The following is an 18,619-nucleotide window of genomic DNA, read 5'->3' as shown; positions in this document are numbered from 1 at the left end:
AAGGGGGGGGGGGCCTCCAATTATGAAATTTCCACAGAAACATTTATTTTCCCACAGCAATCGTAAGTGTAAACACAGCTAGCGCACTCCCCGCACGCGAATACCGCGTCAGCCGGGGCGGCGTGCCGCCACCGTCTCGGACACTCGCCGCACCCACGCCGTTTACCTAGATATCCTTGGTAAATTCGAACACTCTTTCTGTCATTGAATTTATTGTCGAACTCACCCCCGCAGGGGTGAGTGGGCCGATCCCGGAGGTAGTGCAATACCGGGCCAACCCGTGGCGGAGGTGAAGCAAGCTTCAAGCACTCCGCCGCATTGCAAAAATAAGTTTAATATCTTGGATCCAAATAGGATCCGTACCAGATATTAAGCTGATAAGAACAGAGGTGGAATTTTATTATGTTACAGACAATGTATGGGATGTCTGGAATTAGCCGGACGACATCGTATTGTTCCTGTACATAGCACCGGGATAGCCAGTTGGAAGTGGACACGGTTGGTGGTACCATGGACGCCAGGGTGTAGGTCATCACAGGAACTGCCGGGACAGCAGCGGCTTAGTCAGGGCACCTGGCAGGTGGCGGGCGATGTGGCGACGTAGACGGTAGGTCTTGTCTTGGTCATCGGTCGTCTAGCTGCGTCCATGTCCCACGTGCGCGTGGTAGATGGCGCGGGACGCTGCCACTACCTCGCTCACGCAGAGTTTCTTCATGAGACGCAGGTAGCTGCGGGAACACAGGCGCTGGAGGACGCGGTCGTTGGCCGGGTCCCAAGCGCCGAGAGCCCCGACGATGACGGCGGCCACCGTTACTCTCTGGTAGCGGCGACGCAGGTAGTCGGCGACGGGTTGGTAGCGTGCGACCTTGTCGTTTCGCGTGTTGGTAAAGGCCTCCGGTGTATTCTCGAACGGGCAAGCCACGTCGATCACCAGGGCCTCCTCCCCGCGAACCAGGACAAGGTCAGGACGCAGTCCGGTGTCGCCGACCGGCCGGTTCTCGTACGCTACGGTGTAGTCGCGGGCAGCGGCAGTGCGAAGGCGCGAGACCACCGCGTTGTGCCGTGCCTGAGACATGGCGCTGTGCGTCATGCAGTGGCAAAGCACGTGCGGTAGCATCTCCCTCGCGTAGCCGCAGACCCGGCAACGCTGGTCTCGGTCGGTAGGGCCCCACATGACGGCTCCATTCAGGGGTAGTAGGTTGAGGCGCGCTCGGTGGATAAACCGCCAGTCGGCGAAATGCGTGAAGGCTCCCGTGGTGATGAAATGGGAGCTCGCACGATCCGCCGAGACGCAGGCCATCACCTTTCCCTGGTTCGGTTGGTCATGGAGGGCGTTGTCCCTGACGTGGGCCAGCACATCTCGTAGCGTCCACATGACTCGGTTCCGCTGTGTTGAAGGTAGCGTCGCGTCGCCGCAGGTGATGGTGACGTGGTCCGGCCGCAGGGACCACGATACTTGTAGCCTTCGGGACGCCTTACGGGCCTCGGTCCACACACTGCGCAGCTGGGTTGCCGGCCTTGAGTGGACGATCTGTCGGTCGCCAGAGAGGTACGCCTCCAACTCGAAACGGGTAGCCTCCCATCCGAGGCGGGTGGAGGCGATCTCGTAAGCGTCGGAAAGAGAATTTATTCTCTTTCCGACGCTTACGACACGACGCTTTCCGACGCTTTCCGACAACAAAGAGAATTTATTGTACGGCTTTCAGAATTATTACAACTGTCTTCACCGACAATGATCTTCTTGTTGCTCTTGTTGATTCGTGTTCCTGGGGCCGCGATGCAAGCTATCTCGTTCTAACTTCTACGTGAATCATGCACTTGCCCTATAACATCCTTATACAATGTTACAAGGAAGGGATGGGATGAGCATAAGAAGGAGCTCACCACTGAATCGCGAGAAGGAAATGATGCTGTATACACTTCACACAAGTGTGCTGGCGCGTTCATATACAAGCCACACAAAAGATTACAATAAGCGGTGCTATTACATGTGCTTATGTCACTTCACAGGCCTATTTGTCCTTGGGTGTTTATCCAAGGGGGGGGGGGAGGCTAATATGGGGTGATTGGGAGGTGGATCTTCCCCTCCTTAACAAAAAGGAATCTTGTATGCCATCGGCGAAGAAATGCTTCCTCGCCGTTCGCCTCTAGCTCTTCCGCTAGCGAGCTCCGCAAAAGTCTGCGGATTCGTGATATTGCGGGGAATGCTGCACGCATCGGCGTTTTCCGAGCCTCAGCCAGGCAACGCCGCTTCCATATTATAAACATGGTGCATAGGATAACCCATCGTGCGAATACACCCTTGTTCCGGGCCAGTGCTGGGGGAGGTCGGATCATGAAGTCTCTCGCCACCAGCCGCCAGACGGGTAGAGCTGCGGGGCACTCGTACAACGCGTGCTTCGATGTTTCAGTGGCCCGACAGTTGGGGCACTGCTCTGATGGTACCACTCCGAAGTTCTTTAATCGCTGCCGTGTTGGGAGGACGTCCCAATTCAACTTCCACACGAAGTCCTGCACTTCTCTTGCGCAGAGGCGGCCTCTTTGTAGCACTTTCTTTTTCCATGCGCCGACTTTCATTCTCTCTTCTTCCGAGAGCTGGTTTATTACTAGAGCCTCCGCAATACTGACGGGCGGATCTTTGTCAATGTCGCACTCGGAGGCTTCCTTCTGTAGCATGCGCATTGTTATTGCCGCTGTTTTGTAGAACTGCGACGGTGTTTCCGCGAGTGGTCCCATATGTCTCCCGGCGTCGAGAAACTCTGCGTTCGTGCTCGCCCAGTATCGCAGGAGGTTCCTGCCGATGAATTCGTCAGCTTGGTGCAGGGTTCGTGCTGTCTTTAGGGCTAGAATTTTGCTCGTTACCGTGACGTGTGGTAAGGGGAGACCCCCTTCGCTCGTCGGTAGATAGAGCAGGTTGCGCCTAATCGGGGCAGGTTTCCCGTCCCACAATAGGTGCCCGATGATCTTATTCAGTTTGCTCGCTATTCGGGTTGGGATCACCGCCACCCGGCTAACGTGGTTTGCGAAAGCGCATACGCTCAACTTGACTACCTGCGCCTTCTCCCGCAGGTTGAGCTCGAGGCTTTCGGCGCGGGTAGCTACCCGTTGAGCACGCTCCAGTGCTTGCTGCCAAGTCTTCTCTGTCACGCCGTTACAGCTGAGGTATATTCCGAGGACCTTCACCGTGTCTACCGTCCCAATATTCCCGAGTGCCTCTTTAGGGAAGGAGCCAAAAATAAGCGCTTTGCTTTTCTCCGAGTTCAACTCGGCGCCAGAGGCCTGGGCGTAACGGTGGAAGGCGCTCCGGAACTCGCGTAAGCCGCGCTCGTCTCTTAAAAAAAGAGACACATCGTCGGCGTACGCTAGCACCTTGAGCTCGTCGCTTCCGGTCAGTGGGAAGCCTCGGATGTTAGAGGCTGTGGTCAGGCTTGTCAGGAGTGGTTCGATCGAGAGGATGAACAGGGTAGGACCCAACGGGCAGCCCTGTCTTATACCACGAGTGTAGCTAAAAGAAGGCGTGACCGCACCGTTCACAACCACGTTGCACGTCAAGTTCGAGTATAGAAGCTTGATGAGGTCGATGAAAGTCGTTGGTAAGCCGAACTCCTGCATAACCTGGAATAGGTACGCATGTCTGACCTTGTCAAATGCTTTCGCTTGGTCTAGTGAAAGAAATACGTCGGAAAGCTCCTTCTGGGTCATGTACTCGAAAGCATCTCTCGTGACCGTTAGGTTCGCATACATGGAGCGGCCGGGAACAGCACACGCCTGGCAGGGGGAGATTAACGTCGACAAGAGTGGCTTCAATCTGTTGTTCAAGATGGCAGCAGTGATCTTATAATCGACATTAAGCAGGGTTATCGGGCGCCACGATGCTGGGTCTTCTGGGGGTGAGCCCTCCTTGTACAACAGTACTATGCGGCCGGCACCAAAGGAGGCGGGTTTCGTCTTTTCAGTGAGAAAGGCATTCACTGTTTCCAGAAGGGCGTCGCCCAAGGAGTCGAAGAACGTGGCGTAAAAACCCGCCGTGAGCCCGTCCGGTCCCGGGGCTGAATTCGGAGGCATGTTCCGTATAGCGCAGCTCAATTCTTCCATCGTTGCTTCACGGCATAGACTCTCGAGCTCCTCCTCTTCCGGGTGCCGGAGATTTTGGCAGAGGGCTTTAACCAGATGTAGTGGGGGACCGTCTTCTCGTGGTTCCCTTTCTTGAAAGCGGCTTGCAAAATGGTTTTGGAAGATGCCGGCTATTTCTTGTGGGTCGGTAGCCATTGAACCGTCTGGGCGTTTCACCTCTGCCAGTTGCATACCACCATTTCCGTGCACTTCTCTTATGTCGTCGTAGAACGGGTTCTCTTGACCTGTTGGCTGTGCTCGCCGGCTTGTCCTGCGTTGCAGCAGTTTAGCGTGGGTCTCTTCCAAAGTGGCGAGATAATCCCTTGTGCATGATGTCAGGAGCTCTGCTCTCCGTATAATTTGTATCCTGCGGAGGATTTCATTCATCTGCTGTGTCAGCCTCTTTTTCCTGTCTCTGCCCTCCTCCTGCAAGATGTCCTTCCACGAGCTCTTCAGCAGGTCCCAACTTTGCGGGTTTAAGGGGACAGCGGATTCTACTGACTCCCGCAGGCGGTCTTCAATTCGGGCGACGCAAACGTCGTCATGCAGAAGGTTGGGATCTATCCGCCAGCCTAGGTCTCCCAGGTGTTGTCCGGGTGTTCCCCTCAACACCGTCACTAGCGGAGCATGATCCGATCTTTTTGCGAGGTCTATGGGGGGGGGGGGTCAACACTTCGCACCTAACTACTGAGGGGACCAAGTAGTCCGGCAGATAGATGCGGTCAATTCGGCTTTGCGTGGTGCGTGAGATTCTGGTTGGCACAAACCGATCATTGTGCATATGTACCCAAACGTCCGTTAGGTTGATATGTCTTAGGACGTTCACCAATTCCCTTGCGTGGTATGTTGACCCCCTCTGGCCGGGACCCCTCAAGTCTCGTTGTGCGTTGACGACGCAATTAAAATCGCCGAGTAGTACGTGCGGAAGTGGTTCTAACACGAGCTGGTGCATCTCCGCAAAAAAAGCGTTCGTGTCGGACCTCGTGACCGGGGCATAAATATTGACGAATCGGATCTTTTTGCCGTTCACAAAAACGTCCAGCATCAGCATGCGCCCATTCGTTCCAAAAGTGCAAAAGGATTTCTTCCTGAAACGGTTGGAAATGAAGATAACGCCAACTCCACAGGATTTGGAGCTGGTTAACGAAAAAAAGGCATCCACCTGGAATTTACGACGGAAAATGGCCACGTCTAATGGGGTCCTGAAGTTCGTTTCTTGCACAAAAAGGATATCTATGGCTTGTGTCTGTGCGTACATTGGTACCTCCCTCTGTTTAGACTCGTCGCGAAAGCCGCGAACATTCCAGGTGGCGAACGTAAACATACAGAAAGTCGAGGCTCCGACGAACGAAAGAGGGGAGCGGAGAGGGAAGCGAAGTGAGCGCCGCCGATGGCGGAAAGGGTGCCGATTTACGTCATGACAGGCTTGGGCGCGCTAGGCGTGCGCGGAAGGCAGTCTGGGGCGATGGGCGACCCAGAAGCGAGCGCGCCTCCTGATGCATCGATGAAAACCACGTGGGAGAGGGGACGGAGCAAGACGGAAGCGAGCGCGGCCAGAGGAGTGTCAACAAACGACTCGCAGGAGAGAAGGGTGGCGTGAAGCCGTGCACGGTCGCGCAAGGCAAAGTGGAATGGGTTCGTGACCTCATTTTATGTATGCCACCGCCGGGCGTGAGCTTAGTGTAGCGCAGCCGGCGAGGGCGCGAAGCAGCGCATACAAAGAACTCTATGGCGGCAGGTTTGGCTACAGATAAAGGCAGATGACACCATCAGTGTGAGCTGCGTCGCAGCAAAAAACAGAATAAAGTGAGCCAGAAAGGATGTACCAAGCTAGGTAGGAGCAGACGACGCGAGCTGCGTCACCGCACAACACAGAGGGAAGCCAGGTGGAACCAGTGAAATGGAAAAAAAAAACACGCCCGGCACAAAGGACGCGAATAGCGTCTGCTCACTGCAGGCGGAAAGGCGCGGCGCGTCCGAGGCGCGCAATCAACCCCCCCCCCCTGCCCCGACGCCCATGCCGCCAAGACGCCGGCGGCCTACTCGATTGTCTCACCGCCATCCGCGGGGGGGTCCCCCCCGGACGCGGCGCTCCCACCCAACCTCGGGGTCTTCGCCTTCGGCGGGGCGTCGCTGTCGCTGCTTCTAACTTCAGGCCCGGTCCGCCGCTGCCTCGCCTCACGAGTGGGGGAACCCTCACGGGAGTCGCGCTGCGGCCCGTCTCCCTGACGGCGACGCGAGCGAGACCTCGGCTTGCGGCCCTTGTCGCGACTCGAGGCCCGTGCGCCCGAATCGCGACCAGCCCCGTCCCCGCGGCGACGACGCGAGCGCGAGCGAGATCTCCGCTCGCGGCCAGACGCCGGTTGAACCACGGGCGGGTCCGGTCGCCGGCCCTTGTGGGGCACAACCTGCTCGGGGGAAGGGTCTGACGACGCGCAGTCGTCGACCTCAGGCAGGGCATAGTGCCCGCGGCTCACGATAGGCCTGTCATCCCTGGCCAGGGCTTGCTGAGGCGATTCCAAATCCTGTGCCGAGACAGGGGCCAACACGTTGGCCGGCGCGTCGGAGACGGGGCGGCCTGTCTCCTCTTGCTCAGGAGGCGCCGGGGACGCGTCTTCTAAGGTAGCCAAAGGCGGCCAGTCCTCGGCGCTCGATAGGCTTGCGGGTGTCGTAAGGGACGCCGATCGCGTCGGGCCCGACTCGGTATCAGTTGTGTCTGCGCCAGAGGACGCCGACACCGAAGCAACGGAGGCAGACGCACCGCGCGTCTCTTCCTTGACACCTGAAGACGCCGCACTGCTGCTTGCGCTAGAGTCTGATTCCCCGTCGCGACGCCAAGAGAGGGGGCCCTTTGCGGTCGCACGGGGCGCGGACTCCGGCGTGAGGACCTGAAGGCGCGGAGGGGATCCACCCGACCTCGGCGAGGGGACGCCGGATGACTGGCCAGGTGCTGCGTTGGTAGCTGTCAGCACTGATAAACCGCGGGCAGCGGCCGCGTAGGAGCGCCTGCGGAAACACTCTCGCGTCCCGTGACGGCCCCCGCAACGCGAGCACTCGGCTGTGCAGCCCTCTGTGTCGTGGCCGAAGACGCCACAACGCTTGCAAAACTCGGCCGCGCACGCGGTCGCCATGTGCCCGACCTCGCCGCAGCGCGCACAAACCCGACGCATGCCTCTATATTCGCACATTACTTTGTGCCCCGCAATCGTTAGGAAGTTGGGAACAGGGCGACGCATCTCAATTTTCACGAGACGCACCCCGTTTATCTTGGTCTGGCGGTTGGCTAAGGTGGCGAACGAAATGCCCTTCACCTTGCCAAACTGAGCTAAGGCATTACTGAGGGTTTTATCCGGCAGAAAACCGGGGTAGCAGTAGACGTTTACATACGTTACCGGTGGCCCGACGGGCTCTACCGGCACGTTCACTCCGTTAACCTTAAAGCCCTCTGCAACCATTAGCTTTGTCGCCTGACTAGCATTGCGGGTGCAAACGAGAAATTTCGATCCCCCCATATGTTGAGCTGCTCCTGCTGTTTCCTCTACTGCGTCTATTAAATCGTCAACAGAAACATCGCCTTCGGGCGCTGAGAACATAAAACAATTCTCCCTCACCGGGAGTTCAAATGGCGTGGCCATACTTGTAAGTAGAGTCCGCAAGTCGCCGGGTCGGGCGAGGCTTGAGGACGACTCGTTACGTGCAGGCGAGCTGTACACTGGTAGAACGCGGCTCAGCCGAGGCGAGGGCCGCGCAGGACTAGGTGGTGGCCGGTGGACCGCAGGGGGGCTCCGGGACGGCAGGTGTGGGCCGGGGACCTTGCACCACCAGGCATGGGGCGAGCGGGCACCAGGCAGGAGCCGGGAACCCGAGGCGGCAGGCGGGCGCGCGGAGCGGCGCTGCCACAGGAACGACCACTTGCACGGGCTTCACAGGAACCGGGGCCCGACGCCGCCGTGACGTGACCCCAGGTCTCGCAAAATGACTCGTAGAAAACAGCTAGCTCGACACTTTGATCTTAGCCAAAAGGCCGAGAAGCGATGCAATTCATTAGCACTTAATTAAAATCCATTCTTTCACACCTCGTACTTAGTCCTGGCCAAAAGCCAGGCAAACAGTAGCAAAGCAATTCCGACGTCCACCCATGCACAACCAGCATTGTGCACCGACAGCGGCGGCGCTGGCTTCACGGCATTGCTTTTATCCCTAGTCCGCTTGAAGTTTCTTGTTTCGCTTAAAAACATGTTAAAACTGAAACCTTCTTTTTCCCAGAGGTCAAAGCCACGCGTGTTTGCTTGCATGCGTACTCTCGAATGTAACCATGACGTCACACCAAATGCTTGCCGGCGAACATTATCAGGCATGGCGCGAGGGATGCTACAGCACTTGTTTTAAAAACTGATGCATAGTGTACATGTCCAACTCGAGCACCGAAGCCTGGAAGGAAAAAAGAAAAAAAATGACTGTGCAAAATGTGACTACGTCACCCATCCAACATGGCTTCTACGCTGGCTGCCCAAGCAACGCCTCTGCAACGACGCCCACAATCATCGGCAAAAAGGTGTTGCCTTTGGCTGCTTCAGCGCGCTCAACGTATGCCTTGCAAGTTCCGACGTGGCGGAACACCGCACCGAGGTCGACGAAGGTCCTGCCGTAAAAGGCAGACCCGGGAATGCGTGCGAAACGTCTACCGCGTGCGTTGTGAAGCCGGTGAATGAAGGGTCATGTGGCAGAGGGTGACGGAACGTGAGTGTGCGACATGCCGCTGCGATGTCGTTCAAGCGTTCAACGGGCCGGCAGGCTCTGCCTGTCGTGGTCGAAAACGCTTGTCCAAGTTTTGCTGATTCCGAGGGGTAGGAGTGCTATAGTGGCGTGTACGAGGCGCTGGTGCGGCGCTCCGTCGATCGTGCCAGACGGACATGAGGCGGCAAGAAGGCGGTCGTCAAGTGGTCGCGGAAATCAGTGGAGAAGTACTCGCCTGCGCTTTTCGTCGAATTCCGCTGGGTAAGGTGCGAGAAGACTCGCGACAGACGGTCTTCGGGAGACGGGTGGTTGCACAAATGCGACCGTGCATCAACGTGCAGCCATATTCGTGGATTATTTCTACCCATTACGATAGCTTCGTCACAGCGCTCGCTGGGGTTGCTTGTTTTTGTTGACCTTCACTTGTGGCTCACACCCACTGTGAGGGATTGGCCGGTTTGTTGTTCTGCTTCTTCGACTTCTACATACTCGGCTTAGTGAAGCTGTGAGGAGTGATGAGTGGGTACAGAGGCAAAGCACAGCAAAGCGCGCCCGGGGCGTGATCTCACGTGTCCTGGTTTCCACGGCGCTTCAGGTACGTGCGTGGTGCGTCCGTACGTCTAGTGCGCAATTTTCTTGGAACTTCCAGCAACAGGCAATTCCATTGAGGTGAGCGTGCGAGGATGTTTGTTGTAATTAACGAGAGCCAACGGTGGATGAGCTGGTATGAGATGGTGTTCAGAAATGTCGTGTGTGATCAACAAGGCGATGTCCGTCGTGGTGGTCTAGTGGCTGTAAGGTACTCGGCTGCTGACCCGCAGGTTGTGGGATCGAAACCCGGCCGCGGCGGCTGCATTTCCCTGTGGTCAGATTAGGGTGCACGTTAAAGAACCCCAGGTGTTCGAAATTTCCGGAGCCCTCCATTACGGCGTCTGTCATAATCATATGGTGGTTTTGGGACGTCATACCCCACATATCATCATATCGTCATCAAGGTGATGGCTGAGGGCGCCAGCGAGGTAGCTGACCGCGTGGCAACGAATTACAGCCACCGCTGGCAGAAGCTGGGACCCAGGTCAGTGGACATAGAAAAAGCACATCGGGGCTTTGCCGCTCCACCGTACTGCAGGTGCGTGCGGGGTGGGTCCTGTGGCGTTCTTTGCGATTTTAATTTGTGATGGGGAATAGTGTAGATGCATAGACGTGGCGAGAGCACGCGTCTTCAGGTTAAGACGTCGCGTGAAGATGTGAAATAAAAATGCCTTCGTTTGTCACTGCAACTGTAAACAGAAACACCAACAACCATTTCTAGAGGCTGTTTTATTTTTCGTTCCGAAACGGGTGAATTGGAAAAGCGGAATTAGCTTGGCACATACATACACACTTCTACACACATACATACACATCGTATACACACTTCTAGCTTTCCTCCGAAACAGTAATAATAAATTACTCAATAGTTTTATTAATATGAGTAGGGATGTTTAAAAAAATAAAAACTTGAGTATGTACGTGTGAACATAACCAAAAAAAAGGGGGGGGGCCTCCAATTATGAAATTTCCACAGAAACATTTATTTTCCCACAGCAATCGTAAGTGTAAACACAGCTAGCGCACTCCCCGCACGCGAATACCGCGTCAGCCGGGGCGGCGTGACGCCACCGTCTCGGACACTCGCCGCACCCACGCCGTTTACCTAGATATCCTTGGTAAATTCGAACACTCTTTCTGTCATTGAATTTATTGTCGAACTCACCCCCGCAGGGGTGAGTGGGCCGATCCCGGAGGTAGTGCAATATCGGGCCAACCCGTGGCGGAGGTGAAGTAAGCTTCAAGCACTCCGCCGCATTGCAAAAATAAGTTTAATATCTTGGATCCAAATAGGATCCGTATCAGATATTAAGCTGATAAGAACACGGGTTTTCAAAAATGTTAGGAACATTTCTGACCGAAAAGGAAAAACTTGTTCTTATTTTTTGTTCCTTCAACCAGAAAGGAAGAAGGTGGTGTGTCGTGGACTGTGTAGAAAGAGAGAAGGTGAAAATAGGAAATAGCAGGGGAGAGAAAGTAAAAGGGGCGTGTGATGTGTAGTATCACCTCTTATTTTGCAATGTCTTTGGGAGGGTGACTTTGTCAGCACGTGGCCCAGCGAGTGACAGTCACTTTATGGCCACGTGTGCGCAGTACACTTCCCGAGAAGCTGCAATGGTCTCGCTCACTGCAAGCTTCTTAAGTAACCGGAGATATCTCCGGCTGCAGAGTTTTTTGAAAACTGTCATTTGCCGGGTCCCAGGAGCCAAGCATGCCGACGACGACTGCTTCGATCGTGACTCTCTGGTAGCGGCGGAGCAAGAAGTCCCGAACTGGTTCGTATTTTCGTTCCTTTTCCAGTCGGGCTGCCTCGAGTGCTTTGAGCCGGTTGTCAAAGGGGCAGGTCACGTCCACGATGATCGCCTCTTCCCCCCTGGCGAGAACGAGGTCGGGGCGAAGGTTGGTGGTACCAACCGCTCTGTTTTCATGCGTGACCGTGAACTTCTTGCTGGCGGCTTGTTTCACCCGCTCCACAATCTTGTTGTGACGACTGGTGTAGGCCACGCTATGGCGCATGCAGTGGCCCAGGACGTGTGGCAGCGTTTCCACTGCGTAACCGCACACACGGCACCGTTTGTCGGCGGAGGTGGCCCATGGGTTTGCTCCATTCACAGGTAGGAGGTTCAGGCGTGCCCTGTGAATGAAGCGCCAGTCGCAAAAGCGGGTGAACTTGCCAGAGCGCATGAAGTGGGAGCTGCTCGGGTCTTCGGCGACGCATTCCATTGCCTTCCCTTGATTGGGCATTTCTTGAAGGAAGCGATCGCGTGCCCGCATCATTCGAAAGCGCAGCGTTCTCACCACTTTTCGTCGTTTCTTTGACGTGAGAGTTTCCTCTCCGTCACACGTGATGCTGGTCCCCCCGTCCTCGAAAATTTCCCAGGTGACGTGTAGCCTGCCGGAAGCCTTCCGAGCCTCGGTCCAGACAGACTGCAGTTGTGTCGGCCGTGCCTGGAAAATGCCCTCCGTTTCGCCGCTGAGGTAGCAGGCGAGCTCCTCGTTGGTGGCCTGCCTGCGAATGCGCTTGGAGACAATTTTGGTTAGCGCTTCGAAGGCAAGTTCCCGGACCTCGAGATCGGCTGAGGTCAGAAGCTTGAAGGCGTTGTCCACGCGGCAGGCGTCACTTGTGTCTGCGGCGAGGGGGATTCCAGCTGCTCCGGCCGCTGCGCTGCCGTAGAGGTAGTTGTTTGCAGCGTTACCTGGAAGATAAAGAGTTTTCTTTATCAGGGGCCGGAGTGCGTCGTCTAGGCGGGCCCATTCCGCCTTGCCCACTTGTCCGCACCACATGGCGAAGTTGAGTGCTGGAAAGACAAAAGTTTTCAGTGCATCAATTCGCTGCCATGGGGCAAGCATTGACTCGAGCAGGGTGCGGCCGACGGAGATCGCCTCATCGACCTTAGAGCGGTCTTGGAGAAGGCTGAACCCGACGGGGCGTCCTAGAAAAGATTGACTCTCGTAGTCACTGATGCGAGGAATCTCTTCTCCGTCGACGAAGAATTTCGTGTCCCTAGTGCCTACGGGAGTCCTACCAGAGAGGTGCAGGCTCCTGCACTTCTTGGGGTTCAGCTGAAGTCCCAGCTGGCCAGCAAAAGCCGCCACTACGTTGATACGGTCCTGCAGTTTCTTGGGGCTGTCCGCCAAGGGGGTTAAATCATCGGCGTAAGCCAGCACATTGTGCTGCCTCTCACCTCCTTGGACCGCCCGAATGACTGGATCGAGCACCAAGTTGAAGAGCAGGCCGCTCAGTGGGCAGCCCTGTCTGATTCCGGCGGAGATTGTGACTGGGGCCGTTGTCCCAGCTTCGGCGACAATCCGGGTGGCGTTGTCTCGGTAGAAGTCTGCGATGATTGCGCAGAAGTCCTCTCCCGCACCTGCACCACGAAGAGAATCGATTAGCGCGTTGTGCGGAACTGAGCCGAATGCGTTGGCGAAGTCGAGAAAGGCCACGCAAAGGTCACCACCGCCGGCCCGCGCGGCGTCCAGGCGCTCCTGCAGCACGAAGTTGTGTTCAAACACGCCGTCGTGCGGCAGGAACCCCTTTTGACACCTCGAGAGCACGTCATGGTCACACACCCACTGCTGCATGCGGGAAGCTAGGCAACCCGCATACAGCTTGGAGATAGTGTTCCCAAGGGCAATGGGTCTCCAATTCGTGACCTCACTCGGATCAGCCTTCTTGTGGATGAGGATGGTCCTCGTTTCCTTCCAGGCATCGGGCACTCGCTTCAACTGGAGGCACACGTTGAATGCTGCGGAGAGAAAGAGACCATCAGGATCATGTTCCTTCCAATGACGGTAGGTGATCCTGTCACTGCCGGGGGCCGTGTTTTCGCATCTGCGAAGACGGGCCGCAACCTCGTCGCTGGTGAATCGGGCGAGGCAGATCTCTGTCATGTCGTCCGGGCGAGCCTTGTTAAGGAGCAGGTGGGTGTTCCCTTCCTTCGGCGCCCATGTTTCAGCAAAGTGTTGCTCCAGTCTGTCAAGTGGAATCTCGCAGAGTTTTGTTTCGCCCTGTACGATGACACGAACAGCCCGACGGCGGTTGCGGCGATACAGGCCCTGTATCTGCTGGGCGTTGTTCGGGTTGGTCGGGACGCGGGGTTTCCCACCGGCGGGGTTGTCCGGAATTTTCGCCTCCCTCCTCACCGCCGAGACGGCCTCCTCCAGGATGGAGAGGAAGTCGTCCCTGCGCTCAGCAGTGGCGGGCTCCCGAAGCAGTTGCCAGATTTGCTGGGTGTGCTCTGCTAGCACGCTCGTGTCATCGATGGGCTCGGAGAGGGTGATCTCGCCGGGGTTCTCTGTCTGTGGGGCGGGGTCCTGTGACTCGCCGCCTGCGTCGTCTAGCAAAGTTCCCTCGGATAGCGTTGGTTGTGTGGGGGAGTCGACGCTGCATGTGATGCTCCTGGCTGACGGTCTTGGGCTAGGGCCCTCCTGTGTCATTGCCATGTTGTGTTGCGGTGTTCTTTGCTCGCTGGTCCCTGGAGAAGCGCGGGCGGTATCTGGGTCCTGCTGGATACGGGAAGAACACTGTGACCCTTCTGGAGGGGACTCCTCCTCGCTGGCTGTTGATGGGGTTGTAGCATTAGAGCCAGCTATGCTGCCTAAGAGAGGAGGGAGATGTGTAAGGGCCCGTTCCGGTGATGGTGGCCGAAAATGCCGTGGGCTGTCGTGGTCCGTGTCGCTGTGCGGCGACTCATGTTGTCTGGGACCTGGCGGGATGGAGGCCGCGTTGTCATCCTGCGAAAATAGTGAAGCACATGAGGACCTGCTCCTCGCGGTGGAGACCTCGCTAGGCGTGGGCGGTGGATTGCCCGTGGTTGCCGAATCCTCGTCAGGGAGTTCCGGTAGGTCGCCTAGAAGGGGGGAGAAAGGAGTTAGTGCCCGTTCCGGTGGTGTTGGAGTGTCTGGCGTTGTGCTAACTGTCGTGCTGTTCTCGCTGGGTGACGATCCTGTTGAAGTCGACGAGTTTGAGCTCTGCGACGATCGAAGGGTCATGGTCCGTGGGGCTCTGTTGCTGGCAGTGGCACGGCGGGGTCTTCCCGTGGGAGTTGCAGCAGGTGCTTCGCTTGTAGTCCTCGTAGTCATTGGTTGCTGGGTTGTCTCCTGCGCTTGTGCCCTCCTATGCTTCCTCATGTGGTTGTCCAGACCTTTCCTTGAGGTGAGGGTGACCGGACACTCTGGGCATTTGTGCCTATAGAGGTCGAGGGGTGAGAGCTCGTGTCCCTCTCTCGCGAAGCAGGGGTGGCGTGTAGGGTGGAGACCGAGGCCAGTGGTGGAGCAGAGGGTGCAGGTGTAGGTCACCTTCACCTTGATCTCATGCTCGTCTAGAAGGTGCCTTACTAGGCTCTGGCGCCTGCTCGTCCAGGAGACCCCGGAGTACCTTACCCCACAGAGATCTATAGGGCAGGTAAAGCTGTGGGGAATAGGAAAGAAGATGTTGAGAGTCTTTCCCTCATTAGCGAGTGTTGCTTGATTTTGGGCATCCTTTGGCCTCGGGATGTTGCAATCCTCCCCCTCATTTGCGGGACTTGCCTCCTCGCTCATCACCTATCGGACAGTGAGCCCTGTCTGAGGAGACGGGGTATGCGCAGTAAAAGGTACATCATCGTACTGACACTTGAGCATCCTGTAAGCAATAAAACACTTCAATAAAGAAAAAAGAGGGCACTGTACACTCGAGTAAGAAAAAAAAGGGGAAAGAAAGATAAAAAAAAGCGGAGGGGGGGGTGATCGTCAACCCATGCTTAGGTGGAGCTGACGACCTAAAACAAAGGGGAAGAAAAGGAAGAAGTGTGTGACCTCCTCCCCCTGGTCGGGGGAGAAGAGAGGTGCGCTCGCCCAGGGAGGAAAAGAAAAAGAAAGAAAGTAGGAAAAAAAAAACGGCGTGCGCACCAGTGAGAGCAGTGGGCTACCAGCTACATGACCAGTGCAGCTGGCTGCCCCAAGAGGGCAGAGGGAGTACTGACTGCCTCAGCAGAGAGGAGGTTACGAGAACGAATTCGTAAAGAAGACAGGAGAAAAAGAGCGAGAGAGAGAAAAAAAAGAGAAAAGAAGAGAAGGGCAGGGGAAACCGGTTGAGCGGACCCTCTACTGACACGTGTCAGCAGAGGCGCTTCAAAAAAAAAGGAAAAAAAAAGAGCGTACGAGGGCAGAGAGAGTGTCGTCTGGCTACGTTGTTAGTGTAGCTGGCAACAGTGGAAGCGGGAGGGAAGCCTTAGCAAGGGCCACGTGGACGGAAAGTAGAAGAGAAGAAAAAAAGAGAAAAAGAAAGTGAAGAAGGAAGAGGAGAGAGCGGAGACGCCGCTTCCTTCTGATCACCAGCGGAGCTCACTGGTGTCCGGAGTAGAGGCGCGCTCCGAAGAGAGTGCGTGCAAGGAAGGCTTGCGCTATCCTACATCACTTGGGCAGGTGATGTAAGAGCCGCTTAGCCAACTAATACGCAAGAAAAGGGTGCTTTGCGGACGGGGAGCTGCCGGCAAGGCCGGTTGGAGCAGCCCGCCTCGCCGAGCACGAGAACCCACCCCCCCAAAGGGGGGCGGAAAAGAGGTGCAAAAAAAAGAAGTGTTTTAAAGAACTAGCATCTCACCAATGACCAGAGCCAGAAATCCAGGGCAGCAGGAACCAGGCGTCAGCAGGAAGGTCCAAGAATCCGCAGGCAGTCGTTGCTGGTCACTCGAACAAGCTAAGATGGCATGCACACAACAACAACAACAACAACACAAGAAGAGACAAAGAAAAATATGGAACACGGTCCCCCTAGAGATTAAAACGGCACGTAATTTCAGCTTGGCATGTAAATCATTTTTTCTGTGGAGTCAAGGCATGTAAGCATGTGTGTGTGATTCGATTTTCATTGTATTTTTTTAATAAGTGCCTATGTATAGAAACTAGCTGCAAGCTAATAAGTATGCATATCTGCAAGAAAAAATGTATTACTGTGTTATCTGTATCACATGATTGTTTTTTTATGTTGTTACCTCAGAGCTGACCTGTACACTTTTTTATGTTGCACATTGTATTGGACCGTCCACTAGCCACTTTAGGCTATCGGTCCAAATAATCCCTGTAATTGCATATATCTATTTATGAAAATAAAGCTTCATTGATTGATTGATTGATTGATTGATTGATTGATTGAAGAAAGACACCGCACTAACCGGGCGGGTGGTCGATTGCTTCTTCAAAGAGCAGGAGTAGGATGGACAAGCCAACACTACACAAAGAGAAGTTTATTGAACTTCAAACGAAAAGTTACAGGGTATTAACATGCATTTACAGAAAAAAAATACAAACAGTGGGCACACTGAATATATATACAGTTATACATTCGCACAACCCGATACAAAAGAGCATGTTATTTATACCTATTTACAAGCATAAAAGAATCTAATCAGGGAAAAAAAAACACAAACACAGTTCAACTGCTATGTCTTACAAAAGGAATATGCAGGGGTGGGGGGGGGGGTATCGCGTTGTATGTACATATTTGCAGTCCTATTTACATGAACAGAGATAAATACAAATGAGAGAGCACACAGCATATGTACCTATGCTTCTACAAAGTACGAAAAGGAGGATATTTACAAAAACATGAGGCGCTATATACATATGTACAATAAGCAGCCACCCTTCGGTGTCGGCAGACGGGGCCAGCGGCACAACACAGTATCAAAAAAACTCGCTTCGCCAGAGTGCAAATCACTTTATGTGGACAGGCGCTTCAGCGGTGTATCTGGGGAGAGCGGCGAGGGGGGGTCACCTTGATGGTTGGGAGCCGCATATGTGTCGCCCTTGAGTTGAAAGACGCCCAAAACCGAGAGCGGGTAGAAGCTGACGATTGGAGCGACCAGCTTGCCCTCTCTCAAGAAGAAGAATTTCGTGTGCCAGCGGCGGAGAAACAACTCCTCTCCGCTGGCCTCGAGTTCCCGGGAGAGGAGCTCCCACACCAGCCTTCTTATACGTGCGACGGCGGGTGGCGCCGCCCAAACTGGCCGTCTCCGCGCTTCCGCGAGTGAGCGGCGCTGCCACACAACGAAAAGGGTACAAGCGGTCACCAGCCGTGCGAACGCGCCTTTGTTGCGTCTGTGACCTGGTGGGGGGCGGATCCCAAAGGTGTGCGCTACCACGCGCCAGACAGGCCGCGCGGCCGAACACTCGAACAAGGCATGCTTCTGGGTTTCGGGTGCCCGGCAGTTTGGGCAGCGGTCGTCGGGTACAATGCCTAGTTTTTTTAAGCGACACCTAGTTGGGAGGACCTCCCACGCCCTCTTCCAGAGAAAGTCCTGGATATCGCAGGGTAGCAGGCTATGCAGCAGGGAGAGGTCGCGTTTAGCATGCCCCGCTCGTCGCCGGTCCTCATCACTGAGCTGGCTTGCCGTAAGTGCCTCCACTATGCGGGCCGGCTGCTCCGCGTCAGGGTCGTGGTTCGGCACTTCCTTGCGCAGCATGCGGGCTGTCGCTGCTAATGCCTTGTAAAAAGGCGACGGCGATTCGGCGTGCGGGCCGGGGTGTTGACCGGCATCCAGCCAACTGTTGCACGGGCCGCTCCAATAGAGTAGCAGGCCTCTCCCAACATAGTTGTCTGCTTGCGCCAGCTTGCGGGCCGTCTTCAAGGCAAGCACTTTGCCCGAGGTGAGCGCGTGCGGAAGGCCGATCCCCCCCTCTTTGGTTTCTAGCTGGAGGAGTGTTCGCTTGACTGGGGGCGGCGTCCGGCCCCACAGCAGTTCGTTTGCCATCATGCCGAGTCGGGCGGCCACCCGCGCTGGCATCACTGCTACCCTGCTCACATGAGAGGCCAAGGCAAGCACTCTGGTCTTTATTGCGACAGCCTTTTCGCGCAGGGTCAAGTTGAACAGCGCTGCGCGCTCAGTGAGTAGTGCTGCCCTGTCGACGACCCGCGTCCATGTAGAATCGTCCACTCCTTCACGTGAAAAGTATACACCGAGGACCTTGACCGTGTAGACCGGTTCGATGTCGCCAATCGCTTCTGTAGGAAACGAGCCGAAAAGCAGTGCTCGGCTCTTTCTCTCATTCAATTCGGCTCCTGATGCCTTTGCGTAAAGCTGGAATACGCCACGGAAGCGGTCGAGGCTTCGCGCGTCCTTGAGAAAGAGAGAGATGTCGTCCGCAAACGCCAGGACTCTGGTCTCTTCGGTACCGGTCATTGGCAGGCCCCGGATGC

The 18,619-nt window shown here is 55.7% G+C and overlaps 2 non-coding genes across 2 annotated transcripts; both read right to left on the bottom strand.

Annotated features, from left to right (window-relative positions):
• Window positions 1–235: 235 nt before the first annotated feature.
• Window positions 236–420, bottom strand: LOC142766462 (U2 spliceosomal RNA). The gene has a single exon (XR_012884532.1). It is a non-coding gene; the product is annotated as a U2 spliceosomal RNA (small nuclear RNA).
• Window positions 421–10,615: 10,195 nt separating this feature from the next.
• Window positions 10,616–10,810, bottom strand: LOC142766518 (U2 spliceosomal RNA). Its single transcript, XR_012884563.1, has one exon. It is a non-coding gene; the product is annotated as a U2 spliceosomal RNA (small nuclear RNA).
• Between the last annotated feature and the right edge of the window lie 7,809 nt (window positions 10,811–18,619).

This window comes from Rhipicephalus microplus, chromosome 6 (assembly GCF_043290135.1).
Source record: "Rhipicephalus microplus isolate Deutch F79 chromosome 6, USDA_Rmic, whole genome shotgun sequence".
Lineage (NCBI taxonomy): Eukaryota > Metazoa > Arthropoda > Arachnida > Ixodida > Ixodidae > Rhipicephalus > Rhipicephalus microplus.
This window is presented reverse-complemented; position numbering and strand designations above follow the sequence as displayed.